Here is a 25,065-nt window from a genome sequence, read left to right on the forward strand (position 1 = left end):
ATGGTGGGATGTCAAACAGGTTCTCAGAGAGCTTAAAGGAAGGACACTCAGTGGGCTTCAAGGTGGGGGATGTGAAAAAGGGTCAAGAGAGGTTTCTCCAGTGCCAGGAAGATTTTGAGAAATAATGGCAACTTGAATCTACATTAAAGGTTTTGTTCCGGGGTGGGTATTTGGCAGAGTGGTCAAGGTGCCCAGGTGACATACAGGAGTACTTGGGCTCTCTACCCAGCTCTGCTCCCAGTGCTGGTTTCCTACTCATACAGGTGCTGGGAGGCAGCAGGTGATGGCTCAAGTACTTAGATCCCTGCCACCCACATGGGAGGCCTGGCTCAAGTTCTGGGCTGCTGGCCTTAGCCTGGCCATTATGGCATTTGGAGAATGAATCAGCAGATGAGATCTCTCTCTTTCTCTCTCTCTCTCTTTCTCTCCCTCTCCCTCTCCCTCTCCCCCTCTCTCTTCGTCTATGTCATGAAAAAAAAATTAAGTTCATTTTGCTTTCAATCTCATCTGAAATAGAATAAAATGCTTTATATCACTGAATTATGAAAATAATGCAGATGGGAAAATCTGCCTCATAATTGGTATATATTAATTACCGCTTACCAAATAATCAAGAATAATAAAACTTGTATGTGCTGGACCACTTAAAAAGTTAAACATATAAACTACTGCATTATCCTAATATTTTTCTAGCTCTTAAGAAAATAGTCATTTGAGTGGTAGTCATTTGCTGCATTGATTAAGACACTGCTTGGGACACCACGAGTCCTGGTTCTGCTTCTGATTCCAGTTTTCTGCTAATGCGCACTTCAGGAGGCAGCAGATGATGGCTTACCCACATGGGAGATTTAGACTGAGTTCCTGGCTCCTGGTTTTGGCCTGGCTCAGGCCTTAGTTGTTGCAGGCATATGGGGAGTGAACCAGCATGTGGAAGATGTCTTTGTCTCTGCCTTTTAATAAAAATACAATGAAATAAAAAAATTTAAATATCAACCTGAAACTTAGTTCTGGGATTAAAAACATAAACATGGGCCATTCTTTCTCTTTCCCTCTCACCCCAGTACTTTTTTCTACAATGTCCTTGACATTCGCCCCTACCATACTGGCTTGGGCATTTCCAGTGCTTGTCATCTTTTGAATAATTTCATGTATCTCTTGAAGACTTAAGGCTTCTAAAAATAATCTACTAAAAATATTGATGCTGCTGTGCTTATTGTCACTCATCAGACTTAAAAGGTCCCTTCCGGGGCCAGCACCATAGCACAGTAGGTTAATCCTCTGCCTACGGCGCCGGCATCCCATATGGGCACCGGTTCGAGTCCTGACAGTGCCTCTTCTAATCCAGGCTCTCTTCTATGGCCTAGGAAAGCAGTAGAAGATGGCCCAAGTCCTTGGTTCCTTGCACCTACATGGGAGACTGGGAAGAAGCACCTGGCTCCTGGCTTCAGATCAGTGCAGCTCCGGCCGTTGTGGCCATCTGAGGAGTGAACGAATGGAAGGAAGACCTTTCTGTCTCTCCCTCTCACTGTCTATAACTCTACCTCCCAAATAAAATAAATAAATAAAATCTTTAAAAAAAAAAAAAAAAGGTCCGTTCCACCATGCAACTCTTCCTAGGCCTTTGGCTTGGAGGTCCTTGAAGTGGAAGACTATAACTAAATGTACAATAGCGCAACAATAATGGCATCAGTAATCACAGCCATGACTTGATAAGTAGCTGTTTTCTACCAGGCACTACGTTAGACACCTTTAGAGATATACCTCATGTTGTTGGACCCCAGCTACAGAGATCCGATATTAAAGATGAAGAAATTTACCAATGGTCATGCAGGTAATACCAGGCAGAACCAGGATTAAAAATCCAGTCTTTCTGGCACAAAAATCACATTCTATCCTCCAGCATTCCCGTGGCCTGCTCCTTATTCATATATATTCACCACTCAGTTCTCCTTTTCAAAGGCTATGAAAACTAGCTTTAATCAACTGAACACAGCAACAGCGTCTACTGGAAAGTCCGATTTCTTCCCAGATCTCATTCTCTCCAAGTTAGAAACTAAAAAGAAAATTATCAAATTCATAACCAGTTCAATAAAAACCATCACCGAAATAAATGATTGCATTTATTGCCATGACTCTGTTAATACTATCGATTTTGCCCTGCACCATTTCCTTTTCCTCTGCTCTCTTTACAGACCACTAGCAGCAGGAAAGCTTAGCATTAACCTCACAGACAGCTCTAATAGATCACCATGCTGTCACTCTCTCCCTCTTTTGTGTGTGAGCATAATAATTCCAGGCTGTGGTGCAGCTTTGCACCTATCAGTCATTAAGGGTCCCTACTGGAGACAATATACTCATTATATGGATCTCCCCTGACAGGCTACCATGGGCTTGCAATCCCTGATTAAAAAGTCATCTTTAATTTTATAATGCTTCCCAACAGTATATTATACCACATTTTGATTTCACATTGGCAAAGATATGGCTCAATTCTTTCCCAACCACCTACTCTAAATCACAGTGACCAGACACAGGGGACTTCAAAATGTGCATGGAAAACTGGAATTGAGAGAAAAGTATCTTTGGGTTCAAATTTCTTAAATCCATGCATAATTTTCCATAATAAGTATTTTCTGTGAACTTTTCCAAGACCCTTTGTAATCAAATTCCAAAAAATTTTACATCAAAATAAATTTATCTTTAAAAGATTTATCTATTTCAGAGGCAGAAAGATAAATAGAAACAGCTCCTATTTACTGGTTCCCCACGCACCCACCCACCACTGAAATGCCCATAACGGCCAAGGCCAGGCCAGGTCAAAGCTATTGGCCAGGAACTCAATCCAGCTCTCCCAAGTGGGTGGCAGGAACCCAGTTACTTGAGCCAGCACCACTGCCTCCCAGGGTCTGCATTAGCAGGAGGCTGGAGTCACGAGCAGATTCTGAGCCGCTAAATAGCTGCTACTAAAATGGTGTTTTAACTTCATTTACAAGAACTTTTTAAAGTGTTCTCATATTTTGCATTGGGCAGCTGCAGGTACCAATATCCAATTCAATCAACCAGCAGAAACTAGTTCAATACCCCCGTACTTACTACCTCCTTGAAGACAGAGATCAAGCACAGATGCAAAGTTCAACATTATCAGAGCTGATCACAGGAGAGCAGTTGCAAGCATCTGTGAACATTGATCCGAAAGGGGATGCGGATGTTCCACGGGACTTGGATGGGGCTCCAGTGGGTAGAGGGAACCCAGAAATGCCACCAGCACACACAGCAATCCTGGCATTCTCTGCCCTAAGCTGCTCTTCCTCCCCGCTCTTATTACCCAAAATCAAGTTTCAGGAGGCTCTTGGCTGTGGAATTTCTCCACTGAACCCCACCACTTCTCACGGTTGATTGCTTTCCCCCCAGTCTCCACCACATTCCCTAAGACTGAGCTGCAAGTTTTAATAATCACACTCAGATGTGGGTTGGATTCCCAGAGAGTTCCCCCTATGAGTTATCAAAGAGCTTAACACGAGAGGAACAGCACACCAGGCATTCAAACCCTGGCCATAACAGAGGTGGGCATGCAATACTGCATGAGAGGACACCTCAGAAAGGGTGTGGTGGGCAGTGGGCGGGGGAGCATTCAGGTTTGAGTTTTTTCAAACTGTAAGGTATAAAGTCTCTTTTTTACCTCTCTCCAAATAAAGAGGGAGTTGACAAACTCCTCCCATGGCAGGTGCAACGGGGTTCTAGTTGAGAGAGTATTAGCAGAGCTCCTGTTCCCTGAAAACTAGGTGGCTCCTCATCTCTGACATTTGCAAGCACCTGTGCTGTGCCAACAGAAACAGAAGCTATGGCAGCAAAGGAAACATCAGTAGAGCTCTTGGGCTCTATCAGAATTCTAGCAGGTGCTGGAGAAAGACTGAGAACCTACAATGTGTATGAGAGCCCTGTGTTATGGCACTAATCAGCCCAGCAGTAGCCTGGAGCAGATCAGGGTGGGCATCGAGAATGTCCCAGCAGAAAATGGAAGAGAACTGTGGAGGCAAAACAGGCAAGAAGGGAGCTAGGACCAGGAGTTCAGACCTAGCCTTGGGTGTCTAAGAGAACTTCAGGCTTGCAATGAGGCTCCCTGAGGTATCACCTCTGGTTTATCAGACTGTGTGTTGTGCTTAGGTTTGCTTCTAATAACTTCTACATGCTTTCCATTTCACTGAGAGGATTTGACTTTTGCCACTCATGATCTGTCCTCGTAAACTCAGAGGGGGATATTGTAGCTCAAACATTACACACTGTGGTGCCAGAGCACAGAAGGTGGGTAACCAGCCACTCCAAAGCACCCAGGCTGGCTGGGCCTGCCTGAGCATACAGAGCACCCCCATCCCGCAGTGTTTGGAGCTGCAGATCCACGGATGCAGAAGCCCTGGTCTCCATTTTCAAGGTGTTCCCATCCTTCAAGGTGTCCTCAGTCAAGCTGGGGAGACCAGAGACAGCAATAAAAATACAGAAGATAATTCACACTGCATAAGCCAAGCGCCAAATAAATCCCACAGGCATTCACTGCGGGAGCGTTCCCAGGGTGGCCCAGGGTGGTCAGGGAAGTCTTCAGAGAGAAGCTAGACCTTGAAAACTGGACAAACCAGTCAGTGCTGGAGAGAGGGTGCTCGCTGCCCACACCGCCCATCTTCACACAAGCTCCATGACAGCGGGGAATCTGGCCTGCATTACTCACTGTGGTACCTAGAACAGTGCCCTCAACACACATTAAATGAAGGCACAGATGAGCAGTTACTGAGCTCCTCCTCAGCGCGAAGCATTGGAGCATCAGAGACCAATGCAAGTATGGAGCTCACGGAGCTTCTAGTCCAGTGGGACAGACAGAAGAACAAGCAGGTGGCCTCCAGTCAGTGTGCACAGGGCTACCAGGAAGCTGTGCCCGGGGTGAACATGGCCAGCAGGTCAGGGAGTGGTCATCTATTGGTCAGTTGTGTTCCAGGTTGAGAGTACAGGACACCGCGGCCCCTCACACCTGAACTATGAGAGAACATAAAGGGTTCACTTCTAGGGGAATATTCTTAGGCAATTCAGACCACAAGACTTGAAAAGGAGCTAACTTTGACTCAACAATTCTTCCAGTGATTTCCTCTAAGGTCAGAAATATTAAAGAAGGATATATCATGTTAGCTATAAGGCAGTTCATTGCAGCACTGTTTAGAAAAGAAAAGAGAGAAGGAAAAACCCTCAAGAGTCCCCATTTAATAAATTATGACACATTCACCTAATGAAATACAATGCAGATATGGAAACACCAGATATTCACTGACCCAGAACTACGTCTCCAACCTACAGCTCCTTCAAACTGTAAAATCCAAAGCAAATGTCCACAGTGTGATCTATTTTTATACAATTAGATTTTTCTTGCAAAAAGTCTAAAAGAAAATATCTGAAAAATAGAATTAAAAGATAATGTAAATTTTTCTTGAACTTTTTGAATCCCTCTTATATTACTTTTGAATAAGAAAAGTGATTTTCATAAAAATTGTCCCTCCCTCCCACCTACCTCTATGCAGTTGTGAGTAAACACCACAGGCAACACTGCCCATCTAGTTCCTGGAGTGTGTGGTGACGGGAGGGCACTGAGGTCATCTTCCTTAGGGGCAGCCCAGGTGCTGGGATCACCAGCTCCAAGCTCATCCAGCCCTGGGCCATTGGCGGATCCCACATCAAACTCCACCATACCCAGGGTCATTCCAAATATCTGGGTGGTAGCCTCACTCTCTTTTTCCATTCGGATGTCTTCATGCTTGATTCTAGCTCAGATGACCTCATTACAGAGCCGAAGGCTCCAGAACCCCCGCAGTGACTTATTATGCGCTGGTGATGTCTGGAGAGGAGGGTGGGAGCCGATCTTCTCCCTGGCTTCCTTGAGTAACGTGACAGCAGAGAGGTTGCCTCCAGGAGGGCAGAGACAACATGGTCATGAGAACTTGGAAGCTGCAGAGAGACCAGAATCCTCATTTTTTTCCTTAATATTTGCAGTCATCTGGAGGGGCTTGTTTTGTAACAAGAATCCTTTAAAAGTCCCATCCACTCACAGCTCTGCCCATCACCCTGAGTGTGTGAGGCTGGGGACCTGTCACTCTCATCCCAGGGCAGGCTTTCCCCTGCAAGCTGTTTTTGCATTTTTTATAACTTTTTTTCTGCTTTAACTCTAGCAGCATAGCTGTCTGAAACGAGAAGAGCTGATGACCAGAGCTGTGAGTTTGTCAGAAATCACCCAGGAGGCGAAGGCAGGGGGCTGTCCTCACTGGGGAAGAGCACAGAGCAGGTGGGGAATGAGCCCTGGTGTCCAGCAACAGATGGAGGGATGAAGAAGCGGCGACTCGTGCCTATGGGGAGACACTATTCAGCCCTAAAGGAGAAGGAAATTCTGCCACATGAAACAGCGTGGCCCTCGAGGACATCAGACTGAGGAACATAAGCCAGTCACAGGACAAATGCTGCATGATCTCCACTATGAGCGGAGAGCCTAAAATCAAACTCGAGGGGGCAGAAAGCTTCCATGGCAGACAGCAGGGACTGGGAGGGGCGCAACAATCAACGGGGGTAGAGTTCCAGTTCTGCACGACTAGTACGTTCTAGAGATGTACTATGCAACACTGCACTTAAAATCACGTATTGCACGCATATAAAGATTGGCTACCGAGCTGGGCTCCTGCTAAGTGTTCTTACGACGCCCTTCAAGAAACAAATAACTAATGGACACAAGACAAAACCTGGAGAGGTGCTTGCAAGGCAAGATGACCTGGTGCCCACCTGAGTCATGACGACTCTGCCCCTCCTGTCTCTCCAGAAACATGAAGGCTCTCCCTCATTCAAGTTCCGGGTGACTAGGAAGTGGGCAGCAGTGGTGGCAAAAACCGAGCTTTGGAACTGGAGATGGCTGGGTTCAACCATGCACAGTGGCAACTGCTGGGCACGGGGTCAAGTCTTTAACCTCAGTTTCTTCATGTATGCAATGGAGAAACTGACAGCACTTGGGCAGGGATGGGGTGAGGAGCAGCAACAAGGAGGATGTCCCTGCCCTGGGGTGTTGCAACAAATGGGAGGTGTTTCTCCTTTGATACAAGATTTCTAGTAATAAAGTAGAAAGCAACAAGGAAAAACCAAACAAGAACAATCCCCCATGTTTGGATGTTAAGAAACATACCTGTCCATAACTCATGAATCAAAAAATAAATCATGGGGCCAGCGCTGTGATGTAGTGGGTAAAGCCACGACCTGCAGTGCCGGCATCCCGTATGGGAGCCGGTTCAAGTCCCAACTGCTCTACTTCCCATCCAGCTCTCTGCTATGGCCTAGGAAAGCAGTGGAGGATGGCCCGAGTACTTGGGTCCCTGCACCCAAGTGAGAGACCCGGAAGAAGCTCCTGGCTCCTGATCAACATAACTCTGGCTGTTGCGGCCAACTGGGGAGTGAACCAGCAGATGGAAGACCTCTCTACCTCTCTCCCTTTCTCTCTTTGTGCGTGTAACTCTAACTTGCAAGTAAATAAATAAATCTTTTTAAAAAATCAAAATACCCACAGGAAAGTAGTTTTAATTCAATGGTATAAAAATAACATCCATCGAAACATGCAGGATGCAGCTGATGCAGCATTTAGAGGAAAATGCAGTGCCTTGGTGAAGGAAAGAAAACCGCTCATGAGCTCAGACACTCTTCTTAACCTGGAAGGAGGAGAGTAAAGTGAACCCAGAGAAAGCAGAAGAAAGAAAATCGTAACACTTAAAGTAATTATTAACAAAGCATAACTGGAGAGGGTCCAAAAAGTCAACAGCAAGTTCTTTGAAAAGGCTAATAAAATTGACAAGCATCCGATGAGGCCGAGAGAAGAGCATTCCTGATGACAAGGGAAGTCGCTTTGCCAAGCACGACCAGTGTTTCCAGAGGCGAGGCCTGGGCTCCCGCCTCGGGGTCCCGAAAGTGCAGGGGACAGACAGGGTGTGAGTTCCTGAGCAGAACCTGGGAGCAAGGCCTGGCAACAGGGCACGGCGGCGAGCAGGAGGTGCAGCAGCGAGTAAGTCCCTGGCAGGCAAGGCAGCACGGGTACTCAAGGTGAGTAGCAAAGGAATTCCCGCCACATGAGAGCCTCTCACAATGAAGGGGGCCCAAGTGACCCAAAGAAGACTGCATCCCATAACGTCTTCAAGCCCCGGCTCCCGAGTCGAATGGAACCAAGCTTCAACCTCGCCAACTACCTCGACTGTCACCTCGCACAAGCGGCTTCACCTCTCTGGCCTCTGCTTCCTCATCTGTAAAAAGGGAGTCATCAAAGCATCTCCCTTGCTGGGCTGTCACGAGCAGGGGAAGACAGCAGGTGGCACAAGACACATACCCTGTGTTCTCACTCAACAGGAAAAGCCGCGCCAGACACAGGGCAGTGATGACCAGAGGCGGGAAGGCCGGTGGAGGGAGGCTGGATAATGGGACAGAAGGGTGTGCCTACGGCTCACAACAGCCTAGCACATGTTTTATGAACAGAAGAGAGAGGCCGGAAGTCTCCAAACATAAAATGACAACAAGAAGGAAACGTCAGGTACTCTAAGTGACCAGCACACACTGGGCACCATAAACATGTACATTAATCATTAAAGAAAGTTTTAATGCTTAAGGAGACCGAAATGCTAACTAACCTGATTTCAACATCACCCTTGATGTATTCAGTTAGCAGACTGTACCCAATAAACACGATGAAAACAGTGAAACAGAGGTGCTTTGCCAAGCAATTTCAACGCCCACACCCCATATCAGAATGTCAGTGTCCAATATTTGCCTCTGGCTCCTATTAATGTGCACCCTGGGCAGCACCAGTGATGGCTCAAGTAGTTGGGTCCCTGCCACCCATGTGGGAGATCTGGATTAAGTTCCAGCCTCCTGGCTTCAGCTGTGGTCTGACCCTGACTGTTACAGGCATTTGGGACAAGCGAGGAACCAGCAGATGTGAGTACTCCCTCCCTGTTTCTCTGCCTATCAAATACATATTTTTAATAGCAAAAAAAGCAAAAAGCCATTCTGGTACTGAGTACACACAGCTGCATTGAATATCCTATGACTTTTACACCTCTGTTAGCATAATTTAATGTACCAGCTTGGGCAGGAAGCCAGAAATGCACTTCTGTGGCTAGGCCCAGACAACGGGGCTCGCTCATCCCTTCACCCACTCAGCAGTCATGTATTAAGCTCCTGAGAGCAGAAGTGGGTGCTTTTTCAAAAAGAAACATTTTACCTAGGGAAAAGCAGATGTTAAATAGCAGTTGGAAAAAAAAAAAAAAACAGCAGCGAGTTGTAGGTCCAACCTCAGTTTTCAGGCCAAGAGCTATGGTGCTGGGGTGCCCAGGGACAAGAAACGGAGGACAGCCTGGCTGGCCCAAGCAGCAGCAGCACCACCACCAGCACCTCTGCCCCCTGCAGCACAGGGAACAGCTCCCATGCCTGCCTTGGCCTCCTGGGAGTCAAACCTGCGTCCAAGGGGGCAGGGCCCCAGCAGACTCTGTTCAGAGCTTTTCAGGCAAGCTCTGCCAGCCCCAAGAACCATAAATCACAGAAATAGAAAACAGGAGCGAGAAATAAAACCCTTGGCTTCCTACGAACTGCCAGACACTTTCTTTGGCTGTAAATAACCACAGTTAAACCAAGAACCCTTTGCACTTCTCGGCAGGGAAGTGCATGAAAACATCTGATGTAAGGATTTTAAGTGCTCTCAGCCAGCATCTACTTAACCACCCCGCGCTTCATCTTCTGCCTCTTTAAGGAGAGCCCGGGTGCACCTGCCTCGCCCCCTCTCCCAGCCTAGGGGGTCCAATATGTGCATAGTCCATTGGAAGAGACCATGCAGGGGGGCAGGATGCCTGCATGGCCCCACAAATGAGGAGCAGAAGCCAATGACCCTGGCAGGAGCAGCTGGCCCTGAGCTGACAGCCCAGTTGGGTGGGATGCCTGCATGGCCCCACGAATGAGGAGCAGAAGTCAATGACCCTGGCAGGAGCGGCTGGCCCTGAGCTGACAGCCCAGTTGCCCATGGTGTCTGCCTTGGCTCTCATTATTCTGCAGGTCCTATGAGTCAGCTGGCCGAGCCCAGATTTGAGCCTACGTTGTCTGGGTTCCAAGGCTCAAGCATGAGTTCAACAGGCATACCACATAGTCTACTCAGGATATAGGAGGACACCTCCAAAAGTTTGGGAAAAGGCAATTAAAATAGAGGCTTATTTGGTGCAACTTTTTTCTAAATTCATGCATAGTTTTTTTCATAATACATATCTTGCATGAGCTTGTTAGGCTCCCCGGTGCATCCTGAACAGCAGATGTGCCTCTGTTTTTGAAGGTGGTAGCACTCCTTGTCTCTATCCCCACATCCTACTCCTTCCCTGTAACTTGAACATGGAACCATGTGATAGCAAAGCCCCCAAGGTCAGACCTCAGTTGGCTGGTTCTGCATTTTCACTTTGGTGCTGCTGGCTCATAAGGAGATGAGTACAAGCTGTGTTTGGGGGTGATCTGGATGATCCTCTTTTTTTTTTTTTTTAAGATTTTATTTAGTTAGTTGACAGAGTTACAGACAGCGAGAGAGAGAGACAGAGAGAAAGGTCTTCTTGCCGTTGATTCACCCCCCAATTGGCCACCATGGCCGGCGCTGCACCGATCCGAAGCCAGGAGCCAGGTGCTTCCTCCTGGTCTCCCATGCGGGTGCAGGGCCCAAGCACCTGGGCCATCCTCCACTGCCTTCCCGTGCCACAGCAGAGAGCTGGACTGGAAGAGGAGCAGCTGGGACTAGAACTGGTGCCCATATGGGATGCCGGCGCCGCAGGCGGAGGATTAACCTCCACCACGGCGCCGGCCCCAGATGATCATCTTCTAAACCCAGAACTGCTCCAAGTTTCAGTCCCACCATTGAGTCTGATTTGTCACAAGAGCCACGTCAATCAAAGACTGAATGACCTCAGTGCAGCGTGGAGAGTAAGGTCCCCAAATAACCTGACAGAAGGGAAGTATGGACAGAAACGCAGTTCTCAGGGTAGAGCAAGCAAGACAGAGGGTAGAACCCAGCAGCAGTGCACACCACGGTCACGTGTCTCAGCTCATGAGCCATGTGCATGGCCCTAAATACCCCACCCAGAATGTTGCTGTCCTCCGTTCCAGGGATAATTACATTAAGTACTATTTAACACACGTTTCAGTCAGCCACAATGCCAAGTTTATCTTCAATAAACCGGGTAGCCACATGGAATTATCAGCGACAGCTCATTAAAACTGGCCTTTGAAGATCTCGATTAATCACGGATCTGACTATCTTGCACTAACAAGCAAAGCCTACGTGTATTAATATCACTTTCAAGCCAAATTCCATAAACAAGTGGTCCGTTAAGTAGTATTATTGAACTAAAAGTAGATTTCATGTGTAAAATTTAACTGGGCCTACACAACCCCAATGTTAACGCAACACTCACCCTTTAATTTGCATTCAACACATTGTGCATTATATTCTTTTTGTTAGTTTGAATTGCATTTTTATTTATATAGAATACTTTGTTTCTACTTATAGAATTATAAGACTACTATAACCCTGTGAGGTTTATTCTTAGCTTAGTAGTTGTACACGTTATAAAAATGTCATTATAAAAATAACAAAATTCAATAGTAAGGGTTTGGGAGAATTTCTCTTTCCTCGGAATGGAATTGATACGTTGCTCATTTATGAGCAATAGTGAGAAAGCAAAACCCTCCCAGTGGATCTGCAGGTTATTTCCTGCTATCTTACCAACACAAACAATGCACAATTAATCTCTGCCAAGTGTACTTGTGTTTGAGTATGCCTGCAGGATAAGTTTCTAAATAAGGCAATGCTGGGTCAGACTGTAGATGAATTTACCATGTTCCTAAATGCTTTCAAATTATTCCCCAACATGACTGCAACTATTCTTTCCAAACTCAATATGGCGATGTCTGTTTTCACACATTCCTTGGTACTTTCCATCTTTGCTAACCTACATGGACAGGTAACTAAAGGTATACCAGATGATTTGATTGGCAGATTGCCTGTTGCCCTCAGCTGATTTTCTACAGGACTGCTCCATTATTCTCCCAGCCATTGCTGTGCTGGCCCTCTCTGCATCCCGTCCCTTCTCATGTTTTGGCTTCCGTGGAGTAAATTTACTCGGTCAGCTTGAAAATTACTTTTAGAGTAAAATAAATCAACTTTTTATTTTTGAAGCTTTTGTTTCTATTTGGCCTTTTTTATGATTTCATTGATTATTATTAACTATTGTACTCATCTGGAGTTTCTTTGACAGAAGAGGAAAGTATTGATATTATTTTCCTTTTGCCAAATATCAACATAGTTCACTGAGCGATCCATCTTTTCCTGCTGATCTGAAATGTCAAGTTACCACACACTAGATGTGAATTCTCCCAATACTTGGACCTACCGCATCATTCTTCCATTGCATTGAACTATTTGTCTATCATTGTGCCAATACCAAACTAAGTATTATGTGATTATAAGACATTTTGAAATCTGATAAGGCCAGGCTCCCTATATCAATCTTCTTTAGGTTTTCAGAAATATTCTCATAGGTTCAATTTTCTGGGTCAGAGGCCTGCAAAGTTTTTCTTAAAGGAATAGAGAGGAAATACTTTGGAATTCTGTGAGTCATAGAGCCTCTACAGTAACCAATCAATTCTGCCTGCTTAGCTGGAAATCAGACACACAACCAAATTAGTGTGGTTGTATTCTAATAAAGCTTTATTGAAAAAAGTGAGTTTAGGGGCCAGCACTGTGGCACAGCAGGTTAACACCCTGGCCTGAAGTGCTAGCATCCCATATGGGCACAAGTTCTAGTCCCAGCTGTTCCTCTTCCGATCCAGCTCTCTGCTATGGCCTGGGAAAGCAGTAGAAGATGGCCCAAGTGCTTGGGTCCCTGCACCCACGTGGGAGACCAGAAAGAAGCTCCTGGTTCCTGGCTTCGGATTGGTGTAGCTCCAGCTGTTGCAGCCATCTGGGGAGTGAACCAGCGGATGGAAGGCCTCTCTCTCTGTCTCTACCTCTCTCTGTAACTCTGTCTTCCAAATAAATAAAATAAACCTTTTTTTTTTTTTAAAAAAAAAGTAAGTTTAGGCAACCACAATGACCAACTCCTATTCTGAATGAATCTTAGTATCACTTTTGACAGTGCTCCCCACCAGAACTACCATGGACGACTGTTTAGGATTATTTAGAAGTTAATGCTTAACAGGAGAAACAAGGTTATGAAACACTGAACCCTACTATCCAAGGCCATATTCTTTCTACTTATTCACAGCTTCACTTTTTTTCCATTAAGAAACTGGGGTTTTATTCTTACTGATCTCGCACCCTGACTGTTAAGCTCAGCGAAAGGTATTTTGTCTGTTTCTATGTTTATTACTACTTGTGGGATTTCTTATTCCTATTGATTTTTGTTCAACATGGGGTTGATAGACAAACACGAGGAGTCCACATATACTCTGAAATCACATGCACCGCTTGCAAAGCCCTACACTTATCTGAATGAGTCCCTACCTTGCACCAGAACTTCAAGATTCTTGTTCATTTCCCTGCTGCAAATACGAGCCCCCTTGACTTGAGGTAGGTAAAGCCGATGGTTTTGACATTGAGGTGGGATCCCAGATACAGATGACCAGAAACATACTGACTGCAGGGCCGGGGAGGGTGAGAACCACATACTCTCAGACCTGCTCAAGCTGTATGAGAGTCAGAGTGATGGTTGGGTTTATCAAGTGCTTTCGCCATCATGCATGTGGAGGGCTGCCCGAGAGCCCACATACCCCACAAGGCCATCAGTCTTATTCTTTTCAGGCTGTGGTACCCTCTCACCTCCTTTCCAAAGAGTTCTGCTCTACCAACTCCTTATTGGGATCATGGATTGTCCGATGCCAGCACTCCCAACTGCCCCAATCCTGTGCCAGGGTCATCTCCTGGCCTCTGTCAGTCCCACAGTCCATGAGCTGCAGCGAGGGCACAGACTCCTGGGTCCAGAAAACTCAAGTTTAAATCTTGCCTTTGCCAATATGTGCTCTAAGGAAATATTTGAACTTCTCCAACCCTAGCTTTTTCATAGCAAAAGGGCAACATGAATACCTCCCTGGCACAGCAATGGCAATCAACGGAGATCATGTCTGAGAGCTGAAATCCGTTGTTATGATACAGGTTTGTCACTCAGCAATGGGATGGCCATAACTCACTTTGCATCCAATCAACTGGCATCCCTCTGCCTCAGGCCCTGCCCACAAAACTTTTGGAGACTCCACACTCTGCCCTCCCTACCAACAGGGGTCAGCTATCCAAGGGGGAGGCTCAGCATCTCAGTGGCGTACGCTCAGGAGGGGCCTAAACTGACTCTGCATTTGCATGGTGTCTTGACATCATGCTGCACCCAGGATGCCTGAGATGGCCAAGTTAAAGTGGAACACTCGCTCGCCTAGCACTCTCCATGTCCATCACTTACTCCTGAGGTGTCACTTGCTGTTCACCGAGGGAAAGTTAAGTCCTCACATTGCAAAGCATTGGCCTGAACTAAGTGCATATTGTATCTCAGGCAAGATTTAGGCTTGAAATTTTTTTTGGAAGAGGAAGACTCTAAAACACTTTCCAAGCCTCAGTTTCTTGGTGTGTAAGATGTGAGAAAATAATAAGGGCAGCAAAATGTGTTGAACATCTACCATGTGTCAAAAGAAAATTCTTCACAAAACCCCGTGGGAGAGAGCCTATTATCAGAGAGCAGTCAGGCTGAATGCTTGAAGCAGCAAAATCGAGCTCTAGACTGGGGACTGTGACATTGGGACCCAGGCACTTAATCAGTGCCGTCTACACGCTTATCTCATGGAGTGCTTCAAATAACACATAATTTCATGAATCCTGCACACTGGATCCCTGGCAGATGGTAAGGGAATTACAGATACCCTTTCTTGAAGAAGAAATGAGCTGACCACTAAGAAGTGGCCTCCTACCAACTGGCCACCTCTCTGATCTCTGGCTGCACTTTCAGAGCAGTTCCAAAAGGAACTGGTCATCCCAAAAGGTTCAATCCAAAAGGCAATGCTGTAGCTAATGCCCACCCAGGAATCAAACTGTGAGAAGGGAGGCAAGACAACAAATATGCGATGTTCTTCAGTGGAAACAGAAACAAAGCCCACTGCTACCAAACGTATCTCAAATGCTCAGGGATCCTTTGAGTCCATCTGGATGGAAGGAGAAAGGCAAAGGCAGCCACAGGGGTCCTGGGTTAGTTGTCCATGTTCCAAGCACCGCACCGAGGACTGCCAGGCATCAGTCCACCTGTGCCTCCCAGCAATACTGATAGGGCTCCTCGGATCTGGGGCCCAGAGTTGTCGAGATTGCTGGTGGACTGAGAATCCAACACAGCGACTGAAGGCCCTTTTTTCCAAATGTCGGTGCCAACCCCCACTTGTCTGCAACAGGTACCCACTGAAAGAGTGGCCTTACCCAAGACATTTCAGCCTCCTTCTTAACTGGGCCCAGGCTGGCCCTGCTTTAGACTAGACCCTGTGCTGCTCTTTCCATGACCTCCAAAGAGTGTCTGAATTGAATGGATTGCACTGCCCTGAGTGTGGGAGTCCTGGAAGAATAGGTTTGTGTCCAGAGAGCCTGAAAGGGAGCCAGAGGAGTCACAGGGACATGAAGACTGCACCAACACAATTCCCGCACAGACCAGGGACTTCATGTCAGACAGAAGGGAACTTAGTGCACGCTGCTGTTTTTAATCCATTTGAGGAAAGCAATATGATGAGGTAAAGAAACTGGTTGTTTCACAAATGTCACTGCCAGAAGCCAATGAGGCAAAGAAACCAACATCCAAAGGATAGAAGTAGAGGCTGGCTTCATGGTGTGATGTATTAAGCCACTGCCTATAGTGCCATGCACCCTATGTGAGCACCAGTTCAAGTCCTTGTGGCTCTGCTTCTGATCCGTCTCCCAGCTAATGCACCTGGGAAAGCAGCAGATGACAGCCCAAGTACCTGGGTCTCTGACACTCACATGGAGACCTGGATGGAGCTCCTGGCTCTACCCAGGCCCAGTGCTGGCTGTTGCACCCATTTGGGGAGTGAATTAGCAGATGGAAGATCGCCCACTGTTTGCCTTTCAAGTATCTTCAAAATATAAAAAGATGGAAACTGCCCCATTTGCCCCAGGAAACTGCCTGTCCTAAGATGTCCACTCCCAAAGAAACCCTTGTTATCCCAGGAGTAGCAGTGCCTGCCACCCAGGCACTTAGTCATGAGACGTGGGAATTCATGACCCAACACCACCTCTTGACTGTGTGTGATCTCTGGGAAACGGTCTGATCTTCCTGAGACGCCACCTTCTCCCTTCTGAAATGGGCATGATGCCTACTACACAGGACTTCCTTGATGTCGCTCCCCGTCTTCGTGGAGGAACGACACAGGACCCTGCGCTGTTCTTTCGTCTGCTCGGCCCTCCCCGGGTTTGCTGCTGGTTCTTCCCGGGTTGGCTACCGACCCTTCCACCTCCGTGGAAGGGCGGTCCCCCCTGCCACATTCCCCACTTCCGCAGGGGAGCGGCACACCGCCGGCCGGCTCTCTCGGGGGCTGCACAGGTGTTTCTTCAGATAGATGTTCCCCTTAGATGTTCCTGGTGCATGCCGTCTCTCTCCTCCTTTATAGTCCTCCTCCGCCAATCCCAACTCGGCTGCCCACACGCCGAGTACGCTGCTCTCCTCCAATCAGGAGCAAGTCCTACAGTTTATTGGTTGAACTGGAGGCAGCTGTGTAGAAGCTGTTTCTCCCTTCTCAGCACCATATTGTGGGAGAGCAGATGCATAGAATAAGTCTTAATTCCAGTAACTTAGTCTAGTCCGAGTTGCTCCCCACACTTGAGGTTTAAATACTACCATGTACGGCACAGCTCTGCACACAGTAGGAGCTCAGTGTGAGGCTTCCCTGCTTCCCAGACTGTCTTAGAATAACTGCAGAGGCCAGACTAGGTCTGTCTAGGAAGGCCATGACTCCAGCCATCGACAGAGCTGGGTACCTGACCATGAACTTCAGAGAATTGTAGTAATAACTGTTTAAAAACTCGAGAGACAGAGAGAGATAAGAGCCAAAAGCTGCTCCTCTCCAGCCATATGCTTTGAGCTTTACATGCATGATCTTCAAAATGGCCCTGCCAGGTGGGTCACTGTGTCCCCAGGCTAACAAGCAGCGGCTGAGATGCAGAGAGCTTGTATGACATCACCAGGTCCCTCTTAGAGCAAGTGAGACTCCTTCCCCATCACTGCACATTACCTCATGTAATCCATCATGGAGTCGCACAGACTGAGGGGCGGGGAAGGGTCAGAGGTCAAACCTTTCCTGCCTCAAGATTGATGGCATCCACTTCAGGCATCTCTTGCTCTGATTAAAATGCATGGATGATAAATTACCAAACTCCTTGACTTGGAGACGTGAGTGACAGAAGTGCCACAGATAGCTGGTGCAGAACACGGAACAACAGGGAGGCACAGTCCACCTCCTGGCCATCCTTGTCTGGCTCCCAAATTATGAGTCAAGTGTCCAGGGGTGAAGAACAATACAGCTGATGCACTGGAAGGAGATCCGGAGGTCATGGTGGACACAGAGGAGCGGAAGCCAACACCTTGCTGCTTTCGCTCAACATGGCAGGAACCTAAGAAGAGGTCCCCAGCTACCCATCTCCACCTGCACCAAGGAGACAAAGCTGGGAAATGGGTAGAGTGTCCCGACCACCTGTCCCATTTGTGCCTGTTCATTTCTGATGGAAACATTCCAGCTGCACAGGGGCTGGGTGCCTTCAGCCCTAATCTCCTTCCATTCTCCGCCTGTTCCCAGGGGAGCATCTCCTGGAAACAGGTCCCCCTTGTAGGCTAATATAAGACCGCAGAGGTATCTGCTTCCTAGGCCTCTTCTCTCATTATAGAGCAAAAGCTTTGGCACCTGCACCTGCGAAGAGAATTCCAGGTATCAGAGACTGGCCAAACAGAATTGAAAAAACAGCATGCCAGAGGCTGGGGGTGGGGTGGGGTGGGGCTCCATATGAGAGACACAAGGTGAGAGATGGTGTACCTGTGCCTCACACATCCCTGTAGACAGGCAAGCAGGCAGGCAGGCAGGCTGCCGGGGGACACACAGGCTCTGCGGGAGCCAGGATGGGACATCTCAGAAACCAAGCTATGTGTGTTTGTGCCTATCTGAAAGCAGAGGGATGGAGGAGTGGAAAAGCACAAGGAAAGACATTAGACTCCAGGTGTGCATCTCAGCTCTGCCACTGTCCAGCTGAAGGACAAATTATTTAATTCCTGAAAGCCTCAGCCAGCTATCATGCCAAATGGGGATACCATCTGTGAAATCTGATGATGAGTGTCATACAGGGTAGTGGATGTAAATCGTGAGAACTCGAGTATCCACAGCTCCCTTCTCTCTCCACCAAGGTTGACCAGATGCTATAAGATTAATCCTTCCAAAAGGACAACAGAAGTAGCCCATGGAGGTCTGACTTTCCCATCCACCAATTTATTGTTCACTGGATCATGTGCCTTCTTTGAAACATCACTCTTTAAACAGATGAAATCAAGCATAACAATGCATTCAATGGTTTCTGGAATCGCATCTTTGAAATCCCAACACCTTCTGCCTCACTGGTCCACAGTTTGTGGGGCCGTATAAGATGGGCATTTTCCAGGGTGGGAGTGTGAATATGGCTCCCAGAGCATCCTTCTCTGTCCCCAGCTCCCCTGGCAGCTCCTCTCCAGGTAACACACTCAAGACTATCAGAATCACTTGAAGCTTTGTAGTGCTAACCTAACAGCTTTGCAGCAGTCGGCTCCCCAAACAAGATGAAGGTAGTCCTTCCCCCCAGCCTACTGTTAAAACTGCACATTAAAATTGCTCAAGCTTTCCTAACCCCTCCCACTCAGTCTCAAAACAGTGGTGAGTAGGTAGAAAGAGGCCATCCCCCTAGATGTCCATGAACATGAAGCCTAGGGCACAAAAGGCCAGAGCTGAGCCTCAACAATGGATCCATCACCAAACCCAGCATGTCCCAACCCTTGGCTCACTTGGCCCTGCTCCCACACACCTGCTCTTGGCCTTGACCTGGCTTGGTGCTGATCTACCTGCATCTTTGAGCCTGTCCTGTTCATTGCTGTCCCCATGTACTCTGCTGCTCCAGTAAAACCTGTTTTGATCCTTCTTTGAAGCTCATTTCTTTTTACTTTGGGGTAATTCACTACACATCATTTTAAGTTGTTCCCATTGCCAATCAAATTAACTTTTGGAGCCAAATCTGATAGTGCGTATTTTCTCAGAGCACCATACATCTCAGAGACCTTCTAGCACGCTAGTGTAGAGCAATGTGTGTTATCCTCTTGTTTTTTGTTTTTGTTTTTTTTGACAGGCAGAGTGGACAGTGAGAGAGAGAGACAGAGAGAAAGGTCTTCCTTTGCCGTTGGTTCACCCTCCAATGGCCACGGCGGCTGGCGCGCTGTGGCCGGCGCACCGCGCTGATCCGATGGCAGGAGCCAGGTACTTCTCCTGGTCTCCCATGGGGCGCAGGGCCCAAGCATTTGGGCCATCCTCCACTGCACTCCCTGGCCACAGCAGAGAGCTGGCCTGGAAGAGGGGCAACCGGGACAGAATCCGGCGCCCCGACCGGGACTAGAACCCGGTGTGCCGGCGCCGCAAGGCGGAGGATTAGCCTAGTGAGCCACAGCGCGGGCCGTGTGTTATCCTCTTGTAATCTGACCCACTCTATTCCACATGCATGGCTATATTTCCCTTCTCATCTTTAATCATGTGTATTCGTGCTTTCTGGTTTTTGATTGTGTCTGAGAAGAACATGTCCATTTTATTGTTGTCATCATAGAATCAGCTTTTAGATTCACTTATAAATTCTAATGTTTTTCTTTTTTCTATTCCATTAATTTCTACTATATTGATGCTTTATTGCTTTCTAATTTCCACAAGATTTCTCTTTTTTCAAACTTCTGATGTGGAATGCTTTATTGATTTTTGTTCTTTCTCCTTGATTATGAAAGCATTTAAGGCTATGGATTTGCTTCTTGTACAGCTTTGGTCACATCCCATAAGTTCTGGGATGTCGTGTTGCTCTATGAATAGCCTGTAATTGTGTTTTTGATTTTCATTTGTCCCCAAAAGTCATTTAAGAGAGCTATATTTTCTCCTTTCCGAGTGATTAGGTTTTACTTTGCTTTGAATTTAATGGCAAGTGCTAAAGCCTGATTCCCTGTGAGCAGGGAAGACATTTGCTAAGGCTTGAACAGGGTTTGGCTTCCCAATGGCATGCAGACACTTAAACCTCCAAGACTCACATCGGTGGCTGATGGATGAGGGTGGAGGTTTGATCCAACGATGGCACGTGAAGCTGAGAACTTTGGGAAGTGACGGGGTTGGATTAGGTTGCTAGGGTGTGGCGCATGATGGAACCACAATGGCTTTATAAAGAGAGGGAGGGAGGGGGAGTGTGCTCCCTGCATCTCTCTGCTTCCTGGCTTGCCTTAAGACCAACGCCTCCACTGCCTTGGCTTCACCAAATGCAGGAACCAACAGGGAGACCCAATCAACAGTGAACCTCCCTCCTGCAAACTGAAACAAACCTTCATCCAAAGAAGTGCCTCTTGGACATTTTAGAGTAACAAAACGCTAACTAACTGAGAAGAGGCAGAAGCTCATGGAGGATGAGTCGGCAGTAACGAGACAGAGACAGGGGGATGGGAATCGAGGCCCCCTGCCTCGGCCAATGCTCCCAGATCCACCTTCAGAAAAAGGTGCTTGCTACCTGCTCATCAGCGGCCTTTTCTAGGTCTGCAGATGGAAGCGCTCTACCTGGTTTAGAAGGGTTTCATGAGCCAGAGGCCAGGTCAAAAACAGGGTGTGTGGGTCCACCTTCAGTCAGACTGAGACCCACCCCCAGGACACTGTGGTCCCTGTTCATGACCATTTTCCAGGCAAGGTGTAAGGTGGCCCATGGGCACTGCCAGGTCCAGGGTGGCAAGAACAAAGGCCGCCACAGGTTCTCTGGGACTGAACTCGAGTGCTCTGGACTCAACAAAAAACAGTACCCGGAGGTCGCGGCTGGACGCATCCAGAGCAGGTGCACCTCAGCAACTCCCAAGTGAGTGTCTAGAAAAGACCACGCTTCTTCATGCCCTCACCACATCCTCCCTGCCAGACAGCTGAAATCACACCCACCCTGCTGCTCTCAGAGACGGCGCCCCCAAGGCCTGGACAGCTGACGAGCATCACCCACAGGCCTGAGAGATCTGTGTGGACAGGACACCCCCTCGGGCCCCACATCACACGGCTCTCACTGCGCCCCTGTGGATAAACACACTTAGCTCACCAAGAGCATGCCTGCACCCCAGCTCCCTGGCACACCTCCCTAGGTCACCCGTGCCACATTGAGCATGCTTTGATGGAGTCTCTAGTGGGTTCCAAGCATGTTCCTGGTCCTGCAGGGGACAGACGTCAAGGCCCCACCTTCAGGGAGCTGTCAGTCAACTGTGAAAAACAGCCTTGCTCTGGCTGTGCCAGGTGCTTTGTGTGTATCTGTGCACTGGATCCTCCTCCACAAAAGCATGAGGCAGCAGCCAGCATGACAGCTAAGAAAACAAGGCACAGGAAGGTTAGAGGCAGCACCCCATGCTGTACCTGCAGGAAGCAGCCAAGCAGTGTTTGAAGCCTAATGCCAAAGCCCACCTACCACCATCCCTGGCTGCACCCCCCAACTCTTTTTTCCTGCTTCCTCTCTGCCAACAGGTGCAAACCCCTTCCACCTCTCCTCACAGCTTCCCTAGGCTCCTCTGCCCTCCCTTAGAGGCAGCTAGCCTGGCCTGTGCCCTCATCCCACCCCTCCTCCTGGCGACCTCTGCCTCCCACAGGCCCCGAGCCCCTCACTCCTGCCCCAGTGGAGTCCCTAGACACACAATTCTGGCCTTCAAGATGCCCCCAGTCAGTCTTTATTTACATGTTTACGTTATCGCCCTCTGCTCCCCAGTGCCCAATTCACAAATCTGCTTTCCAGGACAGCCGATCTCAATGCTGCTGGAGATCACTGGCTCTTTCGAGTAGCTAACAAAAAGTATAAGCATCCCTCCGTGTGCAAAATCATCCCAAAGATATCACTCCTTTGGGACCTTCCCAGTGCAAGCAGTCACCCTGCTATAGAAATGCAAATCTTATCACTGCTCCTTAAGTCCTTAAACACAGGTGCATCTTTCCCCCTCCCTGGAAACATGTGCTCTTGACATTTCTCCATCCACGAGGCTCGCTCTGTTCTCTTACTAATGAGATCTTAGAGACCATCCAAACTCAGTTCCAGCATTACCGGGCCAGACGCAAGCTGTCGCCCACAGCTTCTCACACCGCACATCCAGCTGCCCCACCCACTGGCCCCTTGAGGGCAGGAGACTGACTCAGTCCACTCACAACTTTCCTCCTCACCTAGCGCGGTGCGTTGTGGGCGGCGGTACAGAACTCAGCTTTCACAAAGTTGAAAAACGGAAGCACCCATCTTTATTTCCAAATAAAACATTCCAGATGCTAATGAAACGGACTTTTCAGCACCTGTGTCCCACTTGCAAGGCCTAATAGAGGGTGAACTTCTGGAAAATCTCACCAGACATAACCTAGGAAAAATATATCTTGCCTTTGCCATTTGTCAGAATACAAACTTTCATTCCCATTTGTTACTGCGGTTCTTGAATTCCTAGTTAAATCCCTGGATCTCTAGTAATGCTAACCTAGTTTAGAAAGATCTGTGACTTCGAAATAAGGTCAGATCCTGATAATTAGTTGTGATCCATATTTTGTATCTGATAATTAGCTTATAGCCACAGTGATAATTGGGGAGGTGGTATATTTTAAGAAATCAAGATACATACTTCTTCATGGGCTCTGATCTTGTCTCTGCTTTGTTAAGAGGTTGTTAAAGTGAGTACTATAACATAGGAGAAAATGAATATATTTGCTCTAGAGGATGCAATTAAAACAGAATGTAAATATGACTAATGAGGTGATTAGCTTTTCTAGAAATATTATACAGGAACATCAATCCCTGGGATGTAACATTTCCTCGCTAAGAATCTCGGGTTGCTGGCATACATCAGTGGCCAGTGGGATCTAGGGAGAAAGGAGATTGGTTCTGTCAGGGCAGGCACGGAGGGCTGATGGAGGACCATGGAAAGGGTCCGTTTCTTCCCAGCTTCATCTGCCCAGCTGTGAAACATCTGCTGTTGCAAATGTTCCCAGCAGTACCTGCCCCCCGTGTGCTGCATCGAGGGATGGTTTCCAGTGTGGCACCCATGGAGTGGCACCCACTTAGGGGTCGGGATGCCAGGCTCAAGCCTCAGCTCCGCCTCTTACATCTCAGCGACTCCGGATCTTCATGTCCTCATCCAGGGCCTCACTTTCATCTGTGGTTGGGGACAATGACACCTGCCTGCTGGATTATGAGAACCTCATGAGAGTGCCAAGTACCTGATACTTAAGAAGAGCAGGCCAGTGTGTCCTGGGAATAGCGACTGAAGCTAGGGAGCGGTGAGGGTGCGAGAAATCTCCTTGTTCCAGCGGGAAGCTTTAGCATAAAACAGAAAGCTCTGGAAAAGGGGAATCAGGAGTCAAGATCCTGGGCTCCACTCTGTCCTCCAAGTGTAAGCCATGGGGTCTTGGGCACCAGTGCTGTACTATTTGCTTGTTCATTTATTTCCAAGGCAAAGAGACAAAGAACTCCCATCCAATGGTTGTCTCACTAAATGCCTGTAAGGGCCTGGGCTAGGTTAGGCCAAAGGAGGGAGCCAAGAAATCACTCCAGGTCTCCTATGTGGATGGCAGGAGCCTGATTACGTAGGCCATCACTGCTCCTCCAGGGTGCGCATTAGCAGGAAGCTGGAGACAGGAGTGAGAAGCAGGCATTGAATCCAGGCAATGCACTCCGAAGATATAAACAAGCATCCCAACTGGTTATCCAAGGGGCTGCCCTGGTGCCATGCTTTTAATGCTCATAAAAATGATCACAGTTCACAGTTCACACAACTATTCTAGGAAGCATTAGTTCATGCTACAAAATAGTATTACTTTCTACAAAAATTTTTTAAGGAAGCAGCTCAAATTTCTCAAAACATGACAGACTGTCAACTTAATTGGGTTTGGGTCTATGTCTGCGATGCCCGTTATTACGTTGCAATTAGACCATCTGACCTGCAGCCCTGAAAAAAAGTGAGGTCTGCAAACTTCTTATCTTTCTCAGTTCCCATTCAGGAGCTGCTCCCTACTCTCCTCTCCCAACATGTGATCCACGAGCCAGACTCCTCCCTCAGGCTGACAGAGCTCAATCCTGTTCTCAGGAAAACAGGAGCCAAGGGTAGATAACAGACCAGGAACAAACGAGGCCACCCAGAGGGTCACTGTCTATGACACAGAAGTGCACCAGGGGTCCTGCAGACATGGAGGGGCAGCAGCCTATCCAGCCCACAATCAGGGTCTGCAGGAGGGTGAGGGAGGGCTTCCTGGAGGAGGAGCATAGCTTGGTCATCCAAGCAGCAATTCATCTGTTGAGGATCTACTATGGACCAGGCCCTGTGCTAGGCGCCCAGACGACATCACTGAATGATGTCACGCCACATCTCAAATCAAGCATCCATAGGAATCACTCTCGCCATGCATTCCAAAATCCATCCACGCTCTTCCGCCTCCTCAGCAGGACTTTCCCAGTGTGGCCTGCTCTGCCATTGCTCCCAAGTGCCCCCACATGGACAGTCCCCTCTTCTATCCTGGTGCCCATCATCATCCTAAAACCCACAACCCTGAACACCCCTAATGCCTAAGTCCCCAAAGATTAAAATCCTTAACATCTAAAGTCCTGAAAACCACAGTCTTGAAAGATTACAATCCTGGATGCTGTCATCCTTGGAGCCTCAATCCCAAAAACCACAATTACCACCCAAAAAACACAGGCTACGTATGAGGGCAGAA

General features: G+C 47.9%; 1 protein-coding gene across 1 annotated transcript in view; it reads right to left on the reverse strand.

Annotated features, from left to right (window-relative positions):
- Window positions 1–25,065, reverse strand: part of CLSTN2 (calsyntenin 2) — a 585,390-nt gene that overhangs the window by 441,284 nt on the left and 119,041 nt on the right. The gene's annotated exons all lie outside the window — the stretch shown is intronic.

Source organism: Oryctolagus cuniculus, chromosome 4, assembly GCF_964237555.1.
Source record: "Oryctolagus cuniculus chromosome 4, mOryCun1.1, whole genome shotgun sequence".
Classification (NCBI taxonomy): Eukaryota; Metazoa; Chordata; class Mammalia; order Lagomorpha; family Leporidae; genus Oryctolagus; species Oryctolagus cuniculus.